This window comes from Petromyzon marinus, chromosome 11 (genome assembly GCF_048934315.1).
Source record: "Petromyzon marinus isolate PM22_M1 ecotype Great Lakes invasive population chromosome 11, UKy_Petmar_22M1.pri1.0, whole genome shotgun sequence".
NCBI lineage: Eukaryota > Metazoa > Chordata > Hyperoartia > Petromyzontiformes > Petromyzontidae > Petromyzon > Petromyzon marinus.
The window spans coordinates 10,479,665-10,507,656 of NC_133677.1; the positions used below are offsets into that span (position 1 = coordinate 10,479,665).

A 27,992-nucleotide genomic window follows, 5' to 3' on the forward strand; every position below is an offset into this window, starting at 1 on the left:
CTCTGGTGTGGACCAATCAAATTCAAGGACAGTGCATATCATTATCAGAGTTGTTTCTTTTTGTTTGCATTTTTGACTGCTTGTGTTGTGGTTATTGCAAACATGATCCCTTGTATAAAGGTGTCAGTTTTTGTGCCAGCTAAAAGGGTAAAAACCTATTACTATATCTTGTTCCTAGCAAAGGAGGTCTCATACTGTGCAGATGTGTGAATCATCCGCTGGGTATCTATCTGCCAAATTGGTCATTGGTGTTGGGGTAACATGACACCAAATATTAATGACAGGTTTATATTTGTGTTTGTTCAGTAAATTGTGATTGTGCTGATACCACTGAAGTTGCTCCACATGAGCATATCATTTTAATTCGAGTGGGGAGATTGGGATTTCAAGCCAGGATCTCGGTGGTGTTGTCACAATACTTCAAATGGGCATATCGTCATCCCCCATCTCCCACGAGTTTTTCAAACTGTAATCTCCCTTGAGCAGCTCACATATAGGCATGAATGGAGCAACAGTGGAAACGAAAGTGACGACAAACATTCTCGCTGACTTTTAGGATTTAAACTGCATATCTATGACGACCACACTGGGATGGGGGCCACTTTTTTCTGTAACTGTCGGTGACTGATAACGTTAGGGGTGATGGCCCCTTTATCAAAGAAAACCACTGAATAAATTGTATATCTTGAAAAGTTATATGCCAGTGTTTAATGACCACCATGGTGAGAGGTGTTTTTTTTTTCATTAGGAATGTGGCTACTTGTTTATTTTTGCATAAAGGGGACTTGAGTGGTTAATGTTCAAAGTTTATATTGCATTATTATGTATCTTGGGTAGCACATAAACACTCCATACAGGGCCTCCTCTACTTGCGAATATTCGACTTACGAACTTTCAGAGATACGAACAAACCTGTCCGTATGTCCAGTTGCCGGTTCGGACTGAAAGTCGTACATTCAACCACAGCGCAATAGATGGCGGTGGTTATTTTGTGTCATTACCCAGGATTCCCAGCTTTTCTGCCTGGGCCACCACCATGGTATGTTGGTGAGTTAGAAGAACCAGTGGCATCTACATTTACAGAACATGAATCAGTAGCATCTACAATGTGCAGAACATATAGCACCAGTCGCATCTACATTTTTCTGAACAGTAATCAGTGGCATCTACATGTGCATAACATTAATAACCAGTGGCATCTACAGTAGATTATACAACTTTTAAAGCCATTCCGTGTGTCTAGTGTACATGCCATACAACATGAACGGAATCGACAGGAATAATCGACAGTTGGACTTACGAACAAATCGACTTACAAACAGACCTCTGGAACCTAACTCGTTCGTAAGTAGAGGAGTGCCTGTGCTAAAAACAAACTGTTGACCAAACTAAAAAGGTGAGTGTATCCCTGTCGACTGAAAAATAGGCCAGCATACATCACCTGTGGCAAACCTAAACCAGTGGTGGAAATTGTACATTACCATGGAAGGGGCCATTCTTTCAAGGCAGCATTTCAATGCCGCTACATTAGCTCTCTTTCCAGAGTGTTTCCACTCATTTAATTTGATCCTTGAAGAATGATAGATTGATTCAACTACCAACTGGGATTTAAACCCACAACTTCCCAACTGTCAGTTCAGCGCCTTAATCACACAGCACGTACATGGGTCAATAACTCAATATATTTGGTGCAAGAGAGACATTTTTTTCTGAACCTGGCAAAAGTGAACACGTTTCAGCTGACAAGGTCATTTGTACTTAATTAAAATGAAAGTATATTTTCCTTTGGAATTTATTTTGATAATAAAACGTAACAAAATGTGTTTCAAATATTTTGCAGCACTGCCCACCTGAAAAAAAAGGAAAAACATCCAAAACCCATTTCCTTGCATTTTCACTTTGCATTAATTTCAAAGAACTCCATTGTATAACTTCCAGATTTTTTTTTTATCTTAAAGGAGTAAATGTGCAATGAGTGTGCTGCTTATTGCTGGATCCCCAGAGTGTTTATTCACGTGCTTGCACGGTGCACTTTGGCACAGTGACCACTCGGGCAACAGCGTAGCACACAAAATGGCACTCAGTTTGGCGGAATGATTTTGAGTAATGGGGGATTAGATTACCCACAGAAATTGCAGGTGGTTTCTCATCGCCGTACCTGCAGCCCATGGCGTCTTATTCCTGCCGAGAGTGTTAGCGGAATATTTATGCTACTGCATTTACAAGCAGTCGCGGGGCCACAGGCTTAGCATCTCATCGACACAGCAGGACACCTGATGAGTATGTGGTGCCACGGCCGCGGAGCAACTCCACAAGCACCGCGACTCCCCCCCCTGGCCCCACCCTGAGCACACACACACACGCAGGGCACACACGTAGTGTCCCGGCGGGGGATCGCCTGGCACCACGGGTTTTCATTGGAAGGGCCCCTGTGGGGGAAGTCCCGCGATTTCCTGGTGCCAGGAGATTGGCCGACCCCCACAGGACAAGTCCCACTGCGGTACCCCAAAAGTGACTTAAAATTGTATGGTTCACCAGGCCAGCCACAGTGAGTCATGCACGACATCGGGGAGGGGTGCTGGGGTGAAATATTAAGCAAGCAGAGCAGACAATGAGGTCAGGGGATCCCAGCACCACAGACAGAATGCACACGGGCAGGGTGTGTATTCGCCAGCCGGACGTCCTTCCAGATTAAACAGGCTGAGTCAGGGATTAATGAGTACGGGGGCACAGACAATAGATTGAAACGTAACCGGCTGGACGCTCCATGTAAGGCAAGAGAAACGTTTGAAATTCACAGGTAGGTGCATGATTGACTGCGCAGGATAACGTAACCCTATACTTTTTTAAATCAAGGGGCATTAAAAAGGGAGCCAAAAACGGTTCAGAGAGATCTCATCTTCAACAGTCTGGTCGCCAAGACCACCCCCCCCCCCTGCCGGCCTGCCTCTTCGAGCCGCTCGCAGCATCCGTGTGATGCCAGCGAGTGCTGCTACGAGGCAGTGATAGGCAAGGTTTTTTCGTCATCCTCCCTCCGATTCTCACAGCATCCGTGCGACGCCGGGAGTACAGCTGCGAGGTAAGTGATAGGGCGTGTGAGTGTTTGGGGACTTGGATATTCCCTCCGGGCAGTGCAGGGTTTGTACCGTGAATAAACGTTAGCACAGAGCATTGGCGCAGTGTTTGTGATTTGTGTTGATATAATCGTCTGCAGGTGCGCGCGCGTTCGCACCGCCGCTTGAGCATTAGCTGTGGGGGCATGCGTGTGTAAGAATATAATCGCCCGCAGGAGTGCGCGCGTTCGCGCAGCTGCTTTAGCGTTAACAGTGGTGGTGTGCACGGGTGAGTGAGGGCTAACTCTGTATGGCGGTAAGCCAGTAGTTCAGTCATGTCCCTCAGAGAGGGCGCTAGCGTTGGGGGGCCGAGCACCCGGTTGGCAGGGGCCTGGCAGGAGCCAATTGACGTGGTGGAGGAGGGAGTTGATGGGGCGGACGTCGCGTTCCACCTGCCCGGCAAGGGCGGTGGGGTGAACGCCGGCCCCCACAAGTACTCCCGTCTGCCATGTAGCAAGGCTCGGCCCAAGCTAATGACGATTAAACTGCCGAGCTAACGTTCGCTAGCTTGAAATTGGTTAAAAAAATCCCCTAGATCTGTCTTCTATTTGATATTTACGCTACGATGAGAGGGTCTCGTAGGAGACCAAAATACTTTTATGTAACTTTAAGATGGCGTCAAGTCAAAATCGAATTGCTTCAATGTTCAATTGGAGTTTGGGAGGAGGTGTGAGCATATATTTTGGCTGTCCTAATCGGCCAGAATTGAAAATGTCACATTGTTCTGGCATGGGCCAGTCTGGACAATCGCTATTGACTTTCTACAAAATAATGATAGTGTGCACTTATTAGCCACATTTTACGATGTCTCAAGGCACAGTTTCACAACGTCTGAAGTGCCACAATGTGGTAACAGTACTAATTTTATTGAGTCTAGAGATACTGTTCAATAAGATGCCCCCCCACCAATCGGGATTTAAACTCATGACATTTAAACTGACCCAAAGCACAAACAACAGTCCTGATACAGCCTGTTTAACTTCACAATGTTATTCAGTGTATGCAATATCTGCATATGAGAGAAGACGCGGTATGAATAGACTAATACGAACTGGTTTTCTTACTTGTGCACATATTTCTCTCTTCCAGATACACGCGGAATTATCAGAATTTTTTTTATAATGGTGATTCTCTTAAGGCACATAACCATATCTGCATGCAGCATAAGATAAAATTCCTCCCGGTGTTATAGGGCTCTCTCTCAAATAATTTCAGTCTCAGCAAAACACAACGGGTGAAGTTATTCCACGACTGAGTAAAGTTTCACCCAAAAAATCAAACGCCAAGTCAAATTGTAGACTTCATCGACATTTGTGCATTGAATGTCGAGCACATCTCGCATCCCCGGCGTAAAAAAGTCCACATTCTCTATGTACTACTGTGAAAGAAAAGGGTCAGCCTTCGGGTTTGATAAAGGGGAAAAGTCTACACTTTTAATAACTACGAAACTTTTTAAATCAATCGCACGTAATGATTGTGTAAACATCTAACACCGCAGAGCACGCTAGCGTAAAGTAGATTCCCTCCACATATCGCTGGGACACGTATACATTCCTCATTCTCTGCACAAACACAATCACAACAACAACTGAAACCACACTGTGGGATAATTATATAATACGTGTGCCCGGCAGAATACAATAAACAATGATCCCGTCCCGCACAACTATGCTAATGTTTTGACTGCAAGCCCATTGCTTTGAGAAATGCCCTGTTCCCTTTCATTACCCATTGCGAATCAAACAAAGAAATAACTAAAGAAGAAAATAGGTGCCAAGTAAGATAGAAGTTGCTCAGTAATCTCGAACGTTTACCTCTGCGGGTATGTCAGAACTTTCGTTTGGCAGCTGCAGTGGCCGTATCTAGTCCAAGCCGTATAACTGCATGGTGGTGGCCTATAATCATCATTGCAAACCCAGGTGTGTGATTACAACTGTAGGCGGTGACTTTCAGTGAGAATCTTAAAACCCTGACAGAAAGGTCATCTCCTGAAACGTTATATTATTTTGTGGTTTGCTATGTACAATGGCTCTGGTTTGGCCAGCTCCCCAGTTTAATGACTCATGAACGCTTGCAACAGTTTTATTATTGTCGAAATATAGTAGAAATCCCTGTAAAATGTGATCTATTTGCGACCGGTCCCATTCCACATCTGGCTCACAAGAGACTCAAGATATTTAGACAGAGACATTTGATTTGAGCTGAAATAATCCAACGAACTATGGGGCTCTCTTTTTTTTAACAGGTATCCAAACCTATCTGGGGTCGACAATGGCAAGAAAATTACAGGCTCGATGAACTTCATTACAACTCATGTTCAAGGCTCGTGATGTATAATTTATGGGACCACCGAAGCATGGATGGGCATGCCTGTGTTGTATTATTTTATTATGGGGCTCCCTAATAGTCTGTAATTCACCTGAAGAGATGACGCGACACTAAGGTAATACAGATTGCCTTTACTTTGACATCTGCTGCTGTCACTTCTCCCAATGCTAAACGGATCCTCTTTAGGGCCAGCTTAGCCCTGATCTCAGCGAGAATAAAATTGCTCTGATTTGAACTAGATAATTTAGACAAGACTCCTGAAATCACACTGAACATTGACGGAAAAAATGTCAACATCTGATTGGGAACATGTAGATAACATGACAGCTTCTTCAGCTGCCTCAATGTCAGCTAAATGCAAAGATAACCCGATTTCCAAGTTCAACCTCCTTTCCAAGAAGAAGCCAGATCCACACGTTAGAAAGTTAGATGTTGACAAGATTGTTATCAATCAGAGTAAGTCTAATTTTCGAAAGCCTAAAATCGGTTCTAGCTAAAGGGCTGAATTTCGCAGTCACCCTTAAACACATCCCAGTTGATATCATTGCCCACCGTCAGCAGTGTGGGTGTGTGGAGCGAGGTGCAATGCTTTGATTGGTGTAGACTTACTGCCGTTGTCGGGGCTTTCTCCTACATTAACAGCTGCCCCGCCCATCTCTAAACCTTGCCTTCAGATGCTAACCCCCTTGTTTCTGATGACGACCGCTTGTGTTGCGATCGAAACGTCATGATATTTTTAATCACTTTTAAATTTGTATTATTTTTTCTATCTACGTGACTTTATCAAAAGAACCATTGAATATGCTAATTTATCAATGAACATAACCAGCCCCGCCCAATTCGTTTCTTTCCCCTGTTTTCCTCCTGATGACGATCGCTTGTGTTGTGATCGAAACGTCGTAGTTTTTTTATTATTTTTTTGTTCTTTTCTTTGAACCTATTTACGTGACTTTACCGAAAGACCCAAAGAATACATAATTTGCCAGAGGTTTTCCACCTGCAGCACATCAGAGGTTTTTTTTCTCTATTAAAATTTCAGAGCAATCTGGCTTCCCCTCTAGCAGCAACAATACAATATAACAACATGAAAATATAACTCTTGTCTATTATATTACCTAAAATGCACAAAGGCAACCATATACCATTTCTGACTGTCATTACATTTATGAAGTATTGAATTTAGTTTTTAAGTTTATTTAACAAAAAAAGCTCGCTGTTGCTCTAATATGTGTGGTATTCATACTTTTTGGTTTTTTTGTAAAGTCACGTAGGTAAAATAAAATTTATGAAAACAACTAAATTAAATCACGACGTTTCGGAGGCAACACAAGCTTCCGTCTTCAGGTGGAACAGTCACAGCAAAATAGCTGTTTTGTCGTGATTTAATTTAGTTTTCATTTATTTTATTTTACCTACGTGACTTTACCGAAAAAAACCAAAGAGTATGAATCCTTGCAGTCACGAAAGCTTAAAATATAGAATGTGTGGTATTGTTTGTTTTGGCTATACCATCGTGCAAACCTGTACATTACTTATTTGCTGTAATTTATAAGAATATATTATGGTTTTCTATCTTTGGTTTTAACCAGGTCTTGCTTGAAAAATAAACATAAGCGTGTGTTGAAAATTAATTTCTTTAGAATTGCCTTTTGTGTTTAGTTTTGTTGTCCTTCCCCCGCACTTCCGGTTGGCATGGTTGGCTACGTATGGCGCAAAATAAGTTAAACATGCATGCACACACAATGTACATCACGGAGCACCCATCCTTGACTTGCACAATGTCATACTCTTTTTAATCCACCCAGGCCTTAGTTGATCAGAATTTGAACTTTTGTAATCTCCAAATTGCTAGTCGAGTGTTCTCGAGCGCCGTGTCAAAAGCATTCATACTTTAAAGTTACAAATGACACAGTTTGCACCAGAGGCAGAGCCAGGATTTTTAGGTAGGGGGGGCAACCCCTCCAGCAATGATAAATGATAAGAGTTGTTAGTAAGTAAGGACTTGTTCCTTGCTTTTTATTTAATGCGTGTGCGGCGATGGCGCATGGCCTGGAAGTATGACTTGATTTTATCGTTCGTCACCGTCGCAGCAGTCTCCTTCTCGACATACAGCAGCATGGCGTCATTGAGGTAGTCGGATCCCATTGCGGTGCGCAAACGCATCTTGATGATTTTCAGGATGCTGAAGACGTGCTCGGCCATGGCTGTCGCCACCGACAACGTCGATATCAGCCGCAGCAATCGGTATACAAGGTGGTAGCCGGCCATGGCTTGGCCGGTCTGCACTAGCATGACCGATAGTTCAGGGAGCGTGCCCACATTCTTCAATAGCTCATGCTTCTCTATCTCCCTGCCGAACTGGACCAGCTGTTGATCGAGAAGCATTAGGTCGATGTCAAGAAAGTCGCTCATGTAGAACTTGCGGGCCAGCTCCACGAGCTTGTTAACATTGAACAAAGCGAATTGCTTGCGTGGAGAGATACATGCTGCTAAGGCAGAGCATCTCCATCGACTCGGCGCTGAATCTGTAGACGAACTCGGCCAGCATCTTGTCGATCGCTGCGTAGAACAGGTCGACATGGAAAACATGATCATTGATGTTCATGTGCCCATCGCGACGAGGCCGTCCAGGTCGGATGAAGTTGGCGGCCATATCGGGCACCTCGATCTTGTGGGTCCCACAGAACTGCTGCACCTTGTGGAGCAGGTCGTTGTAGCCGGTAATGTGCATCTCTGTCAGCGCTTCGACGACGCCATCGACCAACCGCAACGCATTTATGATGTCTTGGTCTTTCGTATGCAGCGCCTGCGACAGGTCATGCGTGATAAGCAGCATCTTCTCCATTAGGTGCAAGATGAACACAAACTTGAACGTGCACATGCCGTCGAGCAGGCGCGTCGCCTCTACTCGCTGCTCTGACTTGCTGTCGTCCGTTTACACATGCTGGATGACTTGCATTGTCACGCCGAACGTGTCGATCAAGCAACGCAGCGCGTGCCAGAACGACAACCAGCGCGTGTCGCCTGGGCGCACCAACGCCATCTCCTGGTTGTTGTTTTCCAGTCTCGACCAGCAGCTCATTGATCATCTCCAGCATGATTTTCTGCATGTTGATGAGATCGTCGTTGTGCTTGCAGGAGCTCTTCGCCACATTGATGATGTCATTGACCAATGCGAAGAACAGGCCGATGTCGGGGACGCCCTCCTTGCAAGCAGCAACCAGCGCGAGTTGGAGCTTGTGCGCCCAGCTGTGCCCATAATAGGCCAAATCGTTCAGCTGCTTGATCAGGGCTTGCAGGCCATTAATCTCACCGCTCATATTGGACGCACCATTGTGGGCCTGCCCACGGCAGTTGTCGATTGGGCGACTGTGATTGGTCTGCATGTCGACAATAGGATCGCGGAACGTGGGGGCGCACGTGTCGGTGACGTGCTTCAGGTCGATGAGACGCTTGCGCAGCACGCCAGTCTTGATCTCACCGAAGCGGTTAACGACGGCCAGTTTATCCTTCTTGCTCGCATCGCGCGCCTTGTCCGCCATGATGCAGTAGAAGGCGTCGGCTTGTTCATCATCGAGGAGCTTTCGGACGATCTGGGCGTGGGCGTGGATGATGTCCTATGTCTCAAACCACGCTGGCTGCGGGCGGCGCTTTTTTCGCCCCATCATCTTTGACGGGTACATGCTGCCATCCGACGAACGGGGGCGTGGAACGAACCAGCCCTGCATCAGGTACGAACGACGGATCTCGTTGACACTTCGGATCGTACGTTGAAATGGCGGGTCTCATCTCGGGATCCCGATCGACAACGCGCACCCGTTGCGGGCAATGGCGCTGGAGGCAGGGAGTTGGCTAGCGTTTCTGCTTCCGATTCATCAGCTGCCGCCGTTGAAAATGAAGGGTCAGGAGATCGCGAGCGGTGATGCTGAGCTGGAGGACGCTCTGGCGAACGACTCACCGGGCGCTTCTGCAGCCATCGGTCGAGGGTCGAATTAGAACCGTGTGATCGGCATCGCGCTCGCTGACGGTATGCCTTCATGGAAGTCGTGTACTGTATACGTAACTTTGAAAAATTCTGAGTCATTTATAACTGCTTTGCCGTTACTTATTGCCAATTATGGACTCAGACTATTGTCCTATCATCTCATAGAGTCCTTGGCACAATAATATGCTACACAGTGGCAGTGGGGGTCGCAAAATTCCGATGTATTACTAATAAACCCCAATGATCATTGGGGGGGGGGCACGTGTGGTTTTATTACAGTGTCACAGTTGGGTTACGATCCGGCCAGGATTGAACTGCCGTAGAGTATTCGACTCCCAGTTGTTATGTTTACAAGTTCACATCCTGTTTGGGGTTGAACTCATCCCGTCATTTTTTCTGTCAACAAAAGCAAGTGCCACTTAGTGTGAGATTATTGGTGCTTGTTCACTGGTTGAGGCTCACCAATGGAGATGAGCACCACCCTACATTAATTTGAGCAGGGTGCCTCTGTCACTGTGTTTTGCTGTGGTGTTTGTCAATCTCGAGTGCAATTTTACAGCAAAAACGCCACGCGCGTGTTCTACTAAGCATAGTGTACATTCACAGTGAAAATAACTGCTTTGCTTTCTTGCTGGAGATGATGAGTAAACGCAAATGCCGCACTGCATCTCCTCCGAGTTCTCTGTTGTACGCTCAGCCCATGATCTGTCTGGAAATTAAGTGGAAAATTTAAGACAAGCTACAGTCTGATTGCGGTCATGCAACCCAAACTGTGGATTGTATAGTAAACCACCGTAGCCTGTTCTCCTTCAACAGCGGAGGAAAAGCAAAACTACAAGAACTCTCTCCTTGAGCCCTCACATCGTCGCTAGCAGACCTCAACATGGGCATTTAGTGCCTGAACATGTTGCCAAGCGCACGAATAGAATTGTCTTCGGCGTGTTTTGTCCTGCAAGTTCCCACACGCAGGCTCCTTGCTGCCTCATTTACCAACTAAAAATTACCTCGCATGCTTGATTTTTCTCTCTCTCTCTCTCCCGCTTGCTCGCTCTCACACTCGTTTGCCCGCGTGGTCGCCCGACTGCTCGTTCATGCATATAAGAGCAAATTCAAGTTCCCACACCTCCGTTATATGTTTATTTACTTACTATATGCAAATGTCACTTGTGGTCCTCGCACGTGTGTTCAACTCACGTACGTCAATCTTTTGAGGAAGGTTTCTAATATGTAAAATAGATATTTATGTTGTGATGGTATGTATAATTTGTTTATTATACCAGTTTGTAAAATATGTCTATATACGTATTAGCAATCGAAATCATTGACGAGGGTGGATCATGTAACAATTTAAAACGTAGAGGATGAGTGATGCTGGAAGATATTTCCCCAAAAAGTGTATTTCACAAATAAAGGCATAAACGTAAATGGGAAAAAGTTAAGCTGTTCATATATTCCGAGATCATGGACATGCTGGCGACTGATGGGAGTGTACCATAGGAAATAATTGGCAAAGTAGGCTGCGAAGTATGTATGTATTTTGAAGTTCTTCCACACTGTACGTCGCTAATCGTGCTAATTGGGGGAAGGACAACAAACTAAGCACAAACACAAGGCAAGATATGAATATGAGCTCATAAATTAAGTAGTTTTCCCGAAATAAAATAAAATATTAGCTTGGTGGAGATAACTAGAAAATAGAACACAGTATGTATATCTTGGACAGTTATTGATCGTGGATCAGGATCAAAATCATGAAATATAGAGATGAGCAGGCTGCACTTTTTGAAAAACTGAACTTGATCATGAAAAACAATGAATGTGCCTAAAGAAGAAAGTTTCAGACAGCATATTACCTCCTATGACATATGTATTGATTGGAAAATTGGACATGATAGACAAAGTGGAGCAGAAGCTGAAAAGTATTAATTTAAACAGAGAGAAGTGCAGGTTTGGAATTTCACAAAAAGAAGGAACGAGAAATACATAGATCAGAGAACAAACTCGACTTGCAGACATGATACTGAGTGTCTTCTTTTGTATGGCCGATGTAGATGCAGAGTAACAACTCACATTCAGGTGATCAAGCCCAGACATCTCCATCAGGAGCAGTGGAGTGTAATCGCTCTGATGTCTCCTTCGTATTTGTGGATAGGGCATTGCATCATTATACGTTGTACGGTCTGTTCTGGATAATCACAGTCGCACACTGGAGAGTTTTTAATTTTCGATTTGTGTATCAGGTATCCGCATCTGCCATGGCTTGTGTGGATGCAGTTTAGGGTGGACCATGAGCTTTGCAGAAGATCAAACCCAGGGATCTTCTGCGTTGGGTCTTTTACATATTGACTGTGATGGTAGGTACGTGGACTTGAACAGGAGACATCACTCGAGGAGATGATGATTGATGATTGAGGCAGGTGATAGAATGGCAACCAAAGAAGCGATTGTGGATGACCACTCATAAAATGTCACAATAAGATCATTTAATGTAGGAGCAAGATGGATCATGGCACTGGGAATGATAGACATTGCAATGTCATGCTTCATCCATCAACCAGCAGTGGATAGATTCTGAATCTGCATGGAATCCAAAATTTATTGTTTAAACAATGTCCTGAGATTTCAACACATGCCTTTACTTTTTTTGTCAGCGAATACATTGTCTCATTCTGGAAAGTTCCATTTAAAGATCGTGTTTTATTTATACCCATTTAACATCAAATGTAGCGATAAATGCTCTGTGTTTAAGAAATCTACGTGTAATGTCACTTTGCATTGCATGGTTCATGCCAAATGATAATTATTTGTGAGTGTTGTGTGAGTGTACGAGTCTGAGTATTTTGTGTGTGTATTTTCTGCCAGTCATCACAGTCAGTCAACGCATCGTACAGGTCCATCCATTTAGTACGTACGCATGGAAGGGGGAGTTAACCCAAATGCGTATGCTTGCGTATGGGGGGTCTAGTGACAATGTTCGTACGCATAGGAAACGGGGGGGGGGGGGGGGAGCCTTGATTATAATTTGTCTACATTGGCCTTCAAATGAGTTAGATAGTCCGGGCGATGGACTATCTGTTTGCTTAAACACGCTAATATGATTGTAGTGACATCGGGGATGTCACTGTATGGTGCCGGCCCGGGAGGACCGTGGCGTCCGATGTACTTACGTCGCAGACAGCACCGTGTGGGCTGCTGTGTGTGGCCGGCTCTAGCACAGCACGGTGTACGATGCACCGTCATCGCGTACACCCCATAGGGGGGTGTAGTACCAGCCCTAGAGGGGCTTGGTGAGCGCTGGGATAGCGGGGCTTGGCGATCGCTGGGATAGCGCGGCCACCACACATAGTGTGTAGTGCGGGGTCCCACAAGCGGGAGCGCGAGAGTGTCAGCCCAGGGACAGGGTTGCCCCGGGCCATGGCACTCTGGTTGACCCGGTAGACACGTGATCTGGAGTGTCCACAGAGAAGGCCCCAGGTTGGGGGCTAGGGAGTGATCACGTGTCCAGGGAGAGCTCTCGAGAGGGATTGAGAGGGAGCTAGAACGCACGAGAAGGCGGGCGGGGCCGAGGGCGGAGCCGGCCCCGACTCAGGAGGATATAAGGTGGGTCCCTGAGAGCGACCGGGGTCGCCTCGTTCTACAAGCTGAAAGCTCTACGTCTACACGCTGGAAGCTCTACGTCCTACGAGGCGTCAACACGTGGCCGGGGACCCGAGTGAGGGTCCGACCCTTCGTAGCTGTAACTCCTACATACAGTGTAGTTAGCTGGGTGGTCACCACCCCAGGCTGTATCTGAATGACGGTTTTATTTTGTGTGTGGTTGTGAGAATTTTGTGAACAACGTCTGCGACTCAGTTGGAGTCACTACATTATTAATCCTTGATTGTTTCTGCGTGAATTAAATATAGGCCGTTCTATAGGATTATGGGGGGGGGGGGGGAGTGAAAAGTATGTGTGCGTACAGGGAGGGGGGGAGGGGTCAAGTTTTGACAGAATTTTGCGAACGTACTAAATGGATGGCCCCTACCTGCGTCTGTCCCGTGAACTCTTGCCAGCAAGCGTTTGACACTTCGCGTTGGCTTAAAGTGCACGTGGCCTGGCACAAGCGCTGTGGTGACGTCACTGCCAATTACTGGCAAATGACAGTTGTATTTTGTGCGTGAGTGTGCGTGTGAGTATATTGGGACTATGTGAGTATTCTGTGAGTGTGTGAGTATTCTGTGAGTGTGAGTGGTGGTGCGCATGTGTTGAGTTAGACAATCGAAGGTACTGTATGGTTGGTGAATCGGGTTGCAGTCGCGTGCCAATGATACCCACCTACAGGGCCAACAATTTGCTTTAAGATGCAAGTCTGTTGGTGACATCATCAGCGCTGTGCAACGCACTGCTGGATGAAAACCTTCCCAAGCCATTTCTATTCCTCACACTTCTGCGATATAATAATATTCCAACTAGCTACTATGCACAAGCTTATTTTGTTTTGACAGATCTGTATGAATTGTTCAGTGATTCCTTTATATTCATTGGGGATTCTTTTCTCATTAGAATTTCCTCTCTAATGCAAATGATTTAAAACAAAAACGCATTTTCTGAAATATCCCAGAGAAGAGCCTCTCGTAATGCGGTCTTGAGATTTTGCCAGTTTTTTTGGTCTGGCAAATTAAACATTCCTAAATGATGAATGCACTTGCTCATTTTTCAAAACTGCACTTGAGCACAGTACCATCATGCTAAAATAAGCAAACCATGCAGAGACGGTGGGTCCTGACCATTGATCTTGATTTGTGAATTCGATTCCTAGCTATGATAGTGAATCATTTAAAGTTTTTTTCTGACATCTCCATTCCAGAGCTCAGTGCTTGGGACGTAATGTGGAAAGTGATCACCACACGCACACACACATCATAATACACTAAATGAAACATACACGCACACACTTGGAATGAAAGCGCAGTGGTTAGTGTACTGCACGTTGAACCCAGCAACACAAATTCGATTCCTGTTCATGACCAATAACGTGGCGATTATTTGAACTGGTCCTGGGCCTCCCCTAGGTCCACTCAACCTTAAATGCGTTCCTGGGGTGGTGTGTAAACATCAGCACCTAGGAGCCAAAGACGGCCGGGCATGGTGCTTGCCACCCAGCCCCTCGTGTGCCGTGCTGGCCTTCGTAGGAGCTCGCTAACAGCACTTTGCCCCAACAGTATATACACAAAGACATTTACACACACATAAAATAGTAGCCGAGGTATGCATGGGCTAACACTTGCAAACAGATGTTTATTTTTATTGCATATACAAAATATTAAACTTTAAGCCCTAATATCAGTATTGTGAAATTAGCTTGGGGTAACCTATTTAAATAGTGTCGAAACATTCAGAACACATTTTGACCACTCTGCTTACACGAGTGTATATGTCATATGATGTAGAGCCTTTATTGATTCAATGTAAAAAAACCATGTGATTGCATGACAACCAGTCATATTTCAAAAGAACATTCCAGACAAAGCCACTTATGAAACAGAGGCTCTTTTAATTAAAATAAATACATCTCTTGTGAGCAAAAGTGCCGTTATGATCCACTTACAAATGTTGAAACTTTTTTTTAATTATGACGAAATGCACAGCAAACATTATTGGATATGTTTGGAAATGTTCACGAAAAAAATATCTGAAGCAGAAACCAAGAACAACAACTGCCACTTCCTGTCCATAATGGATGCATTCTGTGATTTTAAAAAATATCATTATTTTGAATTGCCCCATATTAATATTGGATTCAGAAAGACCTTCATACTTGCACTTTGTATGTTGTAGGCTAGCATTTCTTAGGTTTGTAGTTCGAAAACTACACTTCAAACTCAATGGTGCGTGAATGTTACGCAGTGCAGCCCAAAGAACTCATTGGTTAGCTGACCTTTGTAAGGAGCCCGGGATTTATTGCTCTTCCCTGGGAAGTTAGGTTTGATGTAATAGCTCACACATTACAGCCTGCTGCTGTAATGTTAAAAGCAGATGAACCATCCAGCTAAATCCAGCTTAAAAGACAGCTTCCAGTGTGATACTCTTCCAGCAAATACATCGTGCATATCGATTGATGATCTTAAATGGACTGAGTGTTTTGTAATGTAAAAAGTGATTCAGGTTGGTGGAAATATTTCATTCCTACACAGTTTAAGCTTATATGATCATGCAAATTTGGCTTAGGGCATATGCTTGACATGCATAAATGCGCCCCCTTCCAATGACAATTGAATGGAAAAAAACTGTATCCTCCCTGCCGACATTGGAATGAAGAATGTTATACCCAGTCATGCTTCAGCACTCGTATTATGAAAGTTTGGTTAAACCCAAAGTCCATTCATTAGTCTATCCTCAGTAGGTTTTTTTTTTTATGACAATACCCAGAAGGCCCTCTGCTCATGTAATTGGTGGGAAAGTGTACGAGTGCGATTTTTCCTTATCTCCTAAATGACAGCATGTCAAGAGATCCCGTAACCCTCGTCCCTCTTGTGACCTATACGCTTTACATTTCAGGGTCAACAGCTGTGCTCTGGGCTCTCGTGCGTCACTTTAGGAAAGCAGCCTCGGACATTCTTTGCCTTATCACTAGCTCACTAAACTTACTCTAGTTAGAAACTCATTAGACACAATGTAGACACTTTGCTGTGAGGAGCATATTTATTATAAGTTCCAGTACTTCACTGCAACTCTGTTGTTTGAAAGTAATTAATTACTTATTGTGAACGATACTAAGTTATATATATATTTTTAAATATTATGGCTGTAGTTATTTGTTCTATAAAGGCTCGCTGTGTCTGTTCTGTCTTTTTTTAGGGTGGTACTGCTTTGGTTTGTGGATATAATTAGCGAGCTTATTTCTTTAATATTACCGTTGTAGGGGTCATCGGATAATGATCTAACATCGTAAATTGCCCATCTGTTGGATTGACTGTGCTGTCTAATAGTAGCACCCACGAGCTGAAAAAATGTCATTCCATTGAAGGGGTGGAATGGTGGTACAGCGGTTAATGCACTGCGTTGTACACCCAGAAACATGTGTTCAATTCCGGAACATGGCTTTACATCAGTGGCGAGTGATACATGAACTGGTTCTGGTCATTATCAGCCTTCTCCAACGTGCACTGAGCAACATGAGCAACAGAGCGTGCGGTGGCCTCCATCCAGCAGTGGATGAATTAAGGGCTGTACATTATTGTATATTAATTATTACCATATAAAATGCAATTAATTGATGTCAATTACCTCACTATCAATGTTATTTATGGAGAGCTTGATGAGGAGTGAGGTTCGGGGCCTTTTTCAACAGTTGCTGCTAATTCATGACCACAGTGCTTCATTATGAAAACCATTCTATGTTCAGGGTGAGACTGGCATGTCTGTAAATTAAACTGTCTCAGGACGATGTCAGCCAGGCAGGCGATTCAATGCATGGGGGAGGTGCAGTCTTTGGAGAAGGGGGGGGGTGCAATGAGAGTGGATGGTGGGAAGTAATGGAGGAACAGGTGGGACCTTTGAAAGCTCAAGTAGTGATTTCACTGGCACAATAACGAGGTATTCATACTTCAGCCGCATAGGGATGGCATGTGTGAGAGATAGGCTTACAGGCTATAATGCCCTGCATTCGACACAGAAGCTGTTAAGACTGCTGTTCTTTCAAAATACTGGCAAGTAGTTGCACTACTTATTTTGATGAGAATTACACTGTATTCCAAATGCATGGTTAATAATAGTATGTTCATGAAAGTACTGGCTAGGCTATAAAATATTGATTGCATCAAGATTTTAAGCAGATGTCTTTGCCAAATCATAGGCAAATACAGGAGCAATACAATTGTACACGTTTTGTTTTGTCATCGATTTCACAAGTTCGATTCCTGTTAATGACCAATAACGTGGCGATTATTTGAACTGGTCCTGGGCATCCCCTAGGTCCACTCAACCTTAAATGCGTTCCTGGGGTGGTGTGTAAACATCAGCACCTAGGAGCCAAAGACGGCCGGGCATGGTGCTTGCCACCCAGCCCCTCGTGTGCCGTGCTGGCCTTCATAGGAGCTCGCTAACAGCACTTTGCCCCAACAGTATATTGTGGACATTAACACAGAGCCAGTAGCGTAGCTTTGGCCACTCCCCTGGTGGCCAAAGCTACGAGTTGGGGCCCCCTTGACAAACCAACGTGAGATATGTTTTCAACAACAGTGTAAGAGAACAAAAAAACGTATTTAAATCGCGATTGAAATGATTGTTTAAATGAAAATCCTTTCATTTACGTTCCACGTATTTTATTTAATTCCAGCAGTAACGTTTGGCTTCCGAGAATTGCACAAATCAAACATTGGGGCCCCACCTGACACGATTGCCACATTCCCCCCTCCCCCTCCGATAATGTTAAGTCACGCCATTGCTACGGGGCGCTGGCATCAAAGCTCCCGTGGGACTCAACGAATGTCACCAGAAGGCAGTGAAGTATATGCAGTGTAAACAAGAAAATAATCACAGCCGAGGCACGACGAACTCTTCTCGAAAATGCCGCTCCCTTTACAATGGTTCACGGACAATGGATCAGCTGGTCCACCCAATTTAAACATGCGGAGCACTAAATGCACAGTTCCAACAGCCAGTCCATGCACAACAGAGGTAGTCTGTAGTGAACTCCAAATCCTGTCCCTTGCTCTCACGCCACTACTCAGCAATGGCACGCGGTGTATGTATGTTGAACTTCGTTCGCACCGTGTGTAGCCAACCGTGCTAATCGAAGGTTTAATTTTTCAGTTTCATTTATTAGGTATACTAGCTTTACTACCCAGCTTCGCCCGGGACTTGTATTCTTGTTTTGGATTAATAGATTGCCTACGCGGAGGGTGACGTCAGCAGGCACACTGTGTAATGCTGCCGCATGCGGGTGACATCACAGATGCGACGTCACCGCTCACTTGCCGTGCAATATATTACATGCATTATTGCGCCCCCCCCCAATACAAAAGTATACTTTTATAATTTTTGCATTGTGTACAGACTGAAAGCTACCAGCATGCCAAATTTCAAGTTTGTTGCATGTTGGGAAGTATGCTAAACATTTCGAACAGACACATTCACACATTTCCCTTTTATATATAGATAACCCTGTGAGCCATGCGGATCTTGACTCGGGTGCAACCGCAACAAACAAAAACATTAACAAGAAACATCTTAAAGTGACTACACGCAACAGAAAAATCCAGGAAAAAACAGCAAAGTCTTCCAGAAAAAACACCCTATTTCAACGCTGTGTGCAAAAATCCCAGTGGGATGCAAGTCAAACAATAAGAACCATAAGACAATTTAGATTAAAGTTATCAGGCTAACTCTGTACTACAACAAAAAAACATGGATAAACCAAAACGTTTTCAAAATCAAAATAAAGCTATAAAAACAATGTAACAGTGATCGACCTAGGCGAGGCCATAACCGATTCAGACAATCGTCACTGGTCTTTGCCGTGAGCGGGAATTTAACTGGTTGGCCGACTTCGTGGCGAAGTGTTCATCACGACACTACCGTTTCCCACATTTACACACTCGCCCAAAGACAAATATCCCGCAGCACCTGCCCCGACAGCCTTAACAGACTGTTGGGGCAGGTGGTGTTAGCGAGCACCTGTGAAGGCCAGCACGGCTTGGTGAATGAGTTACTGTGTGTGTGAGAGCTTGAGAGCTTGAGAGGGTGGGATATAGGTGGTTTTGCGATTGATTGGTATAAATAAATAATCTGATTTGTACGTTGGTATCTGAATTCAATATTTGGACAACAGAGCATGTATTTACATTCGTATTCATGCGTGTTATATATGAAGTGTATTTGTTGTGGGGTGTGTGTGCACCATCTACCAACAGTCTGTTCAGAAAGGTACGCGAGGCTCGTGCAAGTGCTTCGTGTACTGGGCTCCTCTCTGATTCGTGCACCACAGAGCACATGACGTGCCGTGACTTCAGCCAAATAGCTGCATTCTTGCAACGCTCAAGATTCCCGAAGAATGACCTCGTACGAGAAGATTGCACAGAAAGACATTGACATGGTGAGTGGAGCGAGTGTCGCTGTGTGTGTGTAGATTGTGGGGAGCGGTAGTGTAGCGGTTAGCGCGCTGCGCTATGAACCTGGTGACCCAGGTTTGATTCCCGCTCACGGCCAAACCAGTGACGATTATCTGAACCGGTCCCGGGCCTCCCCTAGGTCGACTCAGCCTCAAATGAGTACCTGGTGCAGTGTGTAAACATTGCCACTAGGGAGACAAAGGCGGGCGGGCGTGGTGCTGGCCACCCATCCCCTCATGTACCGTTCCGGCCTTCATAAGTGCTCGCTAACAGCACTTGCCCCTACAGTCTGTTAAGGCTATATGGGGGATCTTTTTATCTTTGTAGATTCCTGTGTGGGGAGGAGGCAGGGCTGTTGTTGTGTCGCTAGAGGAGTAGCGCGAATTCATATCCACAGTGGTTGAGGTTTATTTGAAAAAGGCATGGGCCTCCTCTACGTCCACTCAGACTCAAAGCGATTACAGTATCTGATTCAACGTGTTAAAACATTACCAATGTGGAGACCTTCCCTTGAAAACATCAGCATAGGGGAGACAAAGGTGGCCAGCTCTGGCCCAAGGCTACCAGGGGGATCTTCGTCTCTGCAGCTGTACATGAGGAGCGTGCTTAGTGGCACGCCTCACAATTTTTTTCCTCCACCCCCGGTTCCCTCCCTTTTGACTCCGATTCTAAGAAGCCTGCGAGGTCCTCCTCCACAGCTGCTTGGGCCGAAGTGCTCGCGGACTACGAGGCGAACCAAGGCACTGAATATCTGTGAAAACGAGCTTTATAGTTCATCGTATTCCTCCAGTATGAATACAGATCGAGATTCTGATCTGACCAAAGACAAGGACAGAAACCCCCCGTGTAGCCGTAACAGACTTGGGGTAGGTGTTCATCGTGAGTACCAATCAACACCACCACTCACTTGCTTCAGTGGGAAACAACTTTGATGTGCCCGTCCTTGATTTAATACCGACGATGAGTACATTCATACGTAGAGTTGATGACATTCAATATGCGTGACTCTTTGGCCTATGGCCGCATCTCCCAGAAGCACTTATATGTAAATTTGCCTCTTTGGTTTTTCCTCTTAAAAACGTGACGAGTTGCTATCTTTTAAACAAGCAATTTAGTAAGGATAGTCTCGGTAACAATAAATAAGTAAATCAATGGTAAACGAGCGCTAATTAAACAAGTAAAGTATGAATTTTGATTTAAAGCTTTCGTGACTGCAGGGATTCATTTTCTTGGTTCTTTCAGTAAAGTCACATCGAAGGGAAACAATAAAATAATAAAATATAAAAAACAATAAAAATCTCATGATGTTTCAACTGCAACACAAGCAATCATCATCAGGTGTGAAAACCACAGCAAGAAAATTTGAAAAAAAGTAGCCACATGGCCGGCCTGCTCTAGACCAATTCCTCAACCACATCAATTCCATACACCCAGCCATCAGATTTACCATGGAAGTCAAAAAAGATGGCAAGCTACCTTTTTTGGATGTCCCAATAGAAAAGAGACCTGATGGTTCAATGAGCCACTCTGTCTACAGGAAAGCTACCCATACGGATGCTTACGTGAAACGGGATTCCCACCACCATCCGTCCCAGAAGAATTCCCTCATCAACACTCTGCACCATAGAGCCCAATGCATATCCGACCAGGAACACATAGCCAGTGAACTCAAGCACGTACACCAAACTCTTAAGGCTAATGGTTACTCCGACTACACAATCCGCAAAGCTATCACTCCAACCATGAAGATGGACCCTCTTGAGGAGCCTTTCAAAACCATCACTTTACCCTACATTGCGGGGATCACAAAAAAGATCTCCAAACTCTTGAATAAACACAAGATCCAGGTCCGATTCAACACATTACATAAAATCCGCGATCTGGTTCCGTCTGTAAAAGATGTGATTCCGGACATACAGTACCCTGGCGTCTACAAACTAAGTTGCCTCTGTGGTAGTAGTTACATTGGAGAAACCAAATGACATGTCATGGACCGCATTCGTGAACACAAATCAGACCTAAAACACGGTAGGACCAACACCTCGGCCGTGGCAGATCACTGTTATAATTCAGTAGGCTTACATGACATTGACTTCTCCAAGACAGAGATTCTTTGCAAGCCATCTGGCTACCATGAGAGATTCGTTCATGAGGCTATCCACATATACAAACACAGACAATTTCAACCGAGAAGATGGATTCTGGCTTAGCAATCATTGGAAGAATTTGATAAACCATTTCGGGTCTTAATGGATTGTTCACGCTCACGGTGGCTTTCAGACCGCATCCATTATTTTCGTCTCCCCCCTCCTCTTTTCCGAACATAGATGGACTCGTCCATCTGAATAACTGCCAAATCGCTCTCCGTGGTGCTAACGTTTAAAAAAAAACGCCACTTTTTTTCAAATTTTCTTGCTGTGGTTTTCACACCTGATGATGATTGCTTGTGTTGCAGTCGAAACGTCGTAATAATTTTATTGTTTTATATTTTTATTATTTTATTGTTTCCCTTATACATGACTTTACCGAAAGAACCAAGAATAAGTAAAGTATGATAGCGACATGGCTGGGCAACAACAAACCCGGGTAGCCATGGGAACTGCCCCCCCCCTCCAACTGTCGCCAACAGTCCAGGCCTCGAGCCCCGCCCTCTGGTGACGTCACTGCCACGCCTCTGGACCCGCCCTCTTCTGCAGGCTCCGCCCCCGTCGTAGAATGTTACAATTACGTTGATATTAAATATAATAAGTATATATTTCGATTTAAAGCTTTTGTGACTGCAAGGATTCATCTTTTTGGTTCTTTTGGTAAAGTCATGTAGAATGAGAATAAAACAATAAAACAAAATAAGACAATAAAATTATCACGACGTTTCGGCCATAACACAAGTAGCCTTCTTCAGGTGAAGGAACAAAACTTTCGGGACGACAGCGCTTCAATGAACGCTGCTAAGATTTGCAGCGTCTTTTAAGCTAGGTGGGAGAAGTAAGGCGCCTTGACTAAGGAGTTTACATATCAAACAGGAGAATTTAGCATTGAAATAGCTGTGATAAAGTGTTGGATCAGCAGGGTGTTAAAGTCAGAAATTAGCATGTAACTGGGAGATTAGCATGATGTTAATGCGAGGTATTAGCATGTGACTGGTCACGGAAATAGCTATGTTAAAGTCAAAGTTTACATGTCAACAGAGGCATTTAGTATATGGACGCTAAAGGACTGCAGCTACCCAACTATCATACAATAAACCTATGTGAAAAAACTAATTATAAACTACATCAATAGAATAAATATACTCAATATATTCTTGAATAAGTTGAGCTATAAACATAAAGTAACTGGGTATACACTACACTATATAATGAATACCATGTAGTAAACTAATAAAAAACTAAAATATAAACTACATCAATGTTATCAATAAACTCTATAAACTCTCCAATCAGCTGAGCATTTCAATGAACGCTGCTAAGATTCGCAGCGTCTTTTAGGCTAGGTGGGAGAGGTAAAGCGCCTTGACAAAGGAGTTTACATATCAAACAGGAGAATTTAGCATTGAAATAGCTGTGTTAAAGTGTTGGATCAGCAGGGGTTAAAGTCAGAAATTAGCATGTAACTGGGAGATTAGCATAATGTTAATGTGAGGGATTAGCATGTGACTGGTCACGGAAATAGCTATGTTAAAGTCAAAGTTTACATGTCAACAGAGGCATTTAGTATATGGACGCTAAAGGACTGCAACTACCCAACTATCATACAATAAACCAATGTGAAAAAACTAAGTATAAACTACATCAATATAAAAAATGTACTCAATATATTCTTCAATAAGTTGAGCTATTAACATAAAGTAACTTGGTATACACTACACTATCTAATGAATACCATATAGTAAACTAATAAAAAACTGAAATATAAACTACATCAATGTTATCAATAAACTATATACTCTCCAATCAGCTAGCAATACGTCGTTATACATTACAATGCCATATGGCGAAAAAATGGGTGGCGGGTTTTTTCTTTTTAACGTTAGCACCACGGACAGCGACGAGCTTTGTTCAGACGGACGAGTCCATCTATGCTCGGAACGGAGGAGGGGGGAGAAACAGCCACGATGCGCTGTTATACTCCATGTTATAAACCATACCATTAACCGTGGTGTGAGAGGTATTAAGAGGCAATCCCACCGAAAGAGCTGCGGTCTGAAGGTCAACGTAAAATACAATTAATTAAGAACCGAAATGGTTTAAAACATCTTTCCAATGGTTACTAAGCCAAAATCCATCTTCTCGGTTGAAATTGTCTCTGTGCTTGTATATGTGGATGGCCTCATGAACGAATCTCTCATGGTAGCCGGTTGGCTTGCAAAGAACCTCCGTCTTGGAGAAGTCAATGTCATGTGAGCCCACTGAATTATAACAGTGATCTGCCACGGCAGAGGAGTTCGTCCTACCGTGTTTCAAGTCTGCTTTATGTTCGCGGATGTGGTCCGAGATATGTCGTTTGGTTTCTCCAATGTAGCTGCTACCACAGAGACACTTTAGTTTGTAAACGCCCGGGTACTGTAGGTCTGGAACAGCATCTTTTATAGATGGAACCAGATCACGGATTTTATATACTGTGTTGAATCGGACCTGGATCTTGTGTTTGTTCAGGATTTTGGAGATCTTTTTTGTGACCCCCGCAATGTAGGGTAAGGTGATGGTTTTGAATGGTTCAAGGGGATCCTTCTTCATGATTGGAGTGATGGCTTTGCGGATCACATTACCAGTGAACTCAAACACGTACACCAAGCTCTCAAGGCTAATGGTTACTGGCTGAAATGTCGTGACAATTTTATTGTCTTATTTTGTTTTATTGTTTTATTCTCATTCTACGTGACTTTACCGAAAGAACCAAGAAGAATAAGTATGTAATTACAATAAAAACATTGACATGGCCGTCTAGACGCGTTGACTAGCCAAGGCCACCCTTCTCAAGGTCATGATGTCTTTGGGTCGTACATGTTGCAAGGTCCGTTTGCCCCATTCGCAGTCTCTCCATGCAGCCGACATTTAAGTACAATGATAATAGAATGTTGACGTCGATGACTGAATGATGAATGCGAGTGCTTCCATTGCATGATGATTAAGGCTACTGTCCAGGTACTGCCCAGTGCTGATGGCATCCCCTCACTGTGCCCTACGTCTCGCTTTCCCCCCAGAATCCTGTGTTAGGAGCGGAGTCAACGGAGTACCACCACCTCCTCCATGACGCCTGCCTCCTGACGACCGAGCAGACCCTGCTCGGATATGAGCAGCTGTGCAGCTGCTGCTGCTGTCTGTGCCTGTGCGGGCCTCAGTTATCTGGGGTCGACCAGTTCCTACAGTCGGGTTCTGGGAGGCGGCGGCTGTCAAAGACATCTGCCTCGAGATGGAGGCGGCCATGAAGCCACCTCATCGACGGAGATGCAGGGGAAGGACAACAAACTCCGACCAATGCGGCGCCGCCAGCCCCCAATATTGTTTTATTTGCTTTCCATGGACTCTATCCTAACAATTGTGAACTGATCTTATTTTTACACATAAAGGTAAAGGCGCAGCCCTGTTCATTTGTTTGTTCACGCTGTTGCTGGAGGAACGGCCTCCACTAGCGGAAGCTCTAGAGACCCCCCTATAGGAATATAAGTGTCCTCTTTCAAGCCTGCCAGACATTTTGGAACAGGTTGGAGTAGCCACCACTTGATCCCACCACACGTGACGACCTGCTGATCAACTAACTGTAGCATTCATATTTATGCTGCCAGGTGGACAGCATGGTGGGTAAGGGGGTTAATAAACGCGCTCATTGTTTCAACTGTAACAGCACTAGAACGGAATGGTGACCCCCGGATGACCAGTCCAGTGTGCTCACAATTGCATCATTGCAACGTCCCGTTATTTATTAAAGAAAATACCCTCCCCTCGGACACCAGCCCATACACACATTCTGCATCTTAGAATTCACCACTGGTCATGCGCAGTTGAACTTTCCTTCTGTTAATCTGTGATTGCGTGAGGAACCTGATTCAGAACTGAGCCTTTGCTTAAATATGTGTTCCACTTCCATTGTGTTCTCAATAAGGAGCCATTTGTTTGTAATAAGCTCCGTAGCGTAAACACTGCTATTGATGGTCTGGGGTCGATATCCAACACTCACATAGACAGCCACGATTTTGTGTTTAATATTATTTCTTCATGATATTGAAGAATAACACTGCTGGAGATAAGCGTATTAATAAATGTTTACGATGGGAGACTGATTCAGTATTGTAACTTATTGTTGGGTATCAGCTACCAAGCGAAATATGTTTTGTGAAATAAATAAACACACATGCATCGCTATTGATTAAACAAATATAGAAGCGATAAAAGTTTTAAAATATATATTTTCCTTAACGAAAAAAAAACCTATGAAATGGAGATGCAGGCACAGTCGCAAGTCATGCATTCACAAAATAATAGTAATACTATGTTTTTAATGCATCCACTTCCAAACATTTCTACCAGTGAAAAATTATGAAGAACTGCTTACGTGATTCAGTAAAGGCCGGTCATGCTTATCACATCTCTTGGGCTTTTATGAAAATGTCACCATAATGACATTTAAACATGATGCAGAAGATAACATTTGTTTAGACCTGCAAAAGGTTTCTCACACGCTGCCTAAAAGGAGGCTTATTTAACGGATAAGGGCACGTGAGATACTGAGGTCTGTGAAAACTGGAATGAGGAATGTTTATTAAAATAACGGGCTATTTATTTTTCCAGTAATTGAAGTTGGGGGAAATTTTGTACATGATTTTTTCTGCGACTTTGATGAGCGTGTTGATATCTTAATTTGCGTGTTTGTATATGCCACTAATATGAGTATTGATGTAAAACATTGCCACGGTGGTGAGATGTTAACTACCTCGCCTGGTATGCAGGAGGTCGTGGATTCGATCCCAACCCTGACGCCTGTATAATTGAAGTTTGCATGTTCTCCCTGTGGTCATGTGGATTTTCTCCTGGGTCCTCCGGTTTTTCCCTCCACATTTAGTTGAAATACGTTGAGAGTATTTGGCTGCTATAAATATCCACATGATAAGCCACTTTGTTTGACCTATCATTTGTGACCAGGTCGCTTCTGACAAAGAGCTATATAGTGGGGCTTATCTGCTAAATAAAAACAGTTTATAGTTGTTAATTACCAAGGGTCCAAAGAGTGGATGTGTTAGGTGTACAGCGGGCAGGTGGTATTTCAGATTCACCTGTGAAGCAAAGGTAGAGAGTGGAATGTGTGCATTGTGATTACAGGACATCATGTAAAAGCCATGCAATATTCACATTCGGGGGGGGGGGGGGGGGAGTCAAGTCATGTTATTTGACATAATATAAATGTAAAAAGTCAGTGTGGCAGATTAATGTAATGTTGGAAATTGCTTAAAAGTCATTGCGTCTACAGTGATTTATGTGCCAGTTTATGACCCAATTTTCCAGGCAGAATGTGGTGGAGCCCAATATGACACAAAAAAACTACTTCCCAGCCAATGAACAGTTGGGAAGGAGTGCTGAGGAGAATCTGAGGCAAGCAAGTAAGAAAGCCCGCATCAGTACCTAACCCCACCAATGCCCCGAGCTGACCGATCAGATTCCATCCATCTCACACACACAAGGGTACTGTCATTTTGCGTGAGTAAAATGAGAGTACCCGCTTGAGCCGAGACGGGTGCACTATCCAGTGGCCGCGACCCAACCGAATACGGATACATTGCGATCGGTGAACCTCTACGACCTAGACAGGGCCCTGCCAAGGGCGATGCAATTTAGGGGACGTGCCAACAGGTACTTGGGGGCAGTGCAACCACACCTTCTGGCCCCTTTCCCATGGAAGGCCGGCAGCCTGGTGTTTGGGCAGGCGCTCGTTAGCCGCCTGCCGGCTGGCCGAATTATCTAAAGCCGACTGCCGTGCCTCGCACAACCGGTCGAACCTTTTTTAGAAGGCCCTAGGTCCAGTTGGACGTGCATCAGGGGCTCTGGTTCCCTTCCATACATTAAATAAAAAGGAGAGAACCCTGTCGAGGCATGAGGAGCCAACCTATACGCGGCAAGAACCCCCGGAATGAACAGGTCCCAGTCCGATTGGGACGTACTCACGTGGTGCACAGCATGAATGTGAGGGTGCAGTTCAAGCGCTCTACCATCCCGTCAGACTGGGGGTGGTAGGGCGAGGTGCGGATTTTCTTTGTGCCAAGAAGGTACTGTGTGTGTGCCACGTCGCAGACCTCCTTGAGCAACCGAGAAGAAAAGTTTCGCCCCTGATCGGTTAATAGCTGTTCTGGCGCACCCTTGTCTAGAACGTAGCCCTGTACGCACGCCACAGTGATGGACGAGGCCGACTGGTCCATCAGAGGCCACACCATAGGCCAACGTGTGAGGTACTCAACTCCCACCAAGAGGTACCTGTGACCCCGTT

General features: G+C 44.5%; 1 protein-coding gene and 1 long non-coding RNA gene across 2 annotated transcripts in view; one reads left to right on the plus strand and one right to left on the minus strand.

Annotated features, from left to right (window-relative positions):
• LOC116941226 (uncharacterized) lies at positions 1-26,628 on the plus strand. The gene is made up of 4 exons (XR_004402657.2): positions 1-3,079; positions 19,320-19,501; positions 20,191-20,257; positions 24,721-26,628. It is a non-coding gene; the product is annotated as an uncharacterized LOC116941226 (long non-coding RNA).
• LOC116941228 (heparan sulfate glucosamine 3-O-sulfotransferase 1-like) overlaps positions 1-27,992 on the minus strand; it is a 233,057-nt gene that overhangs the window by 124,097 nt on the left and 80,968 nt on the right. The gene's annotated exons all lie outside the window — the stretch shown is intronic.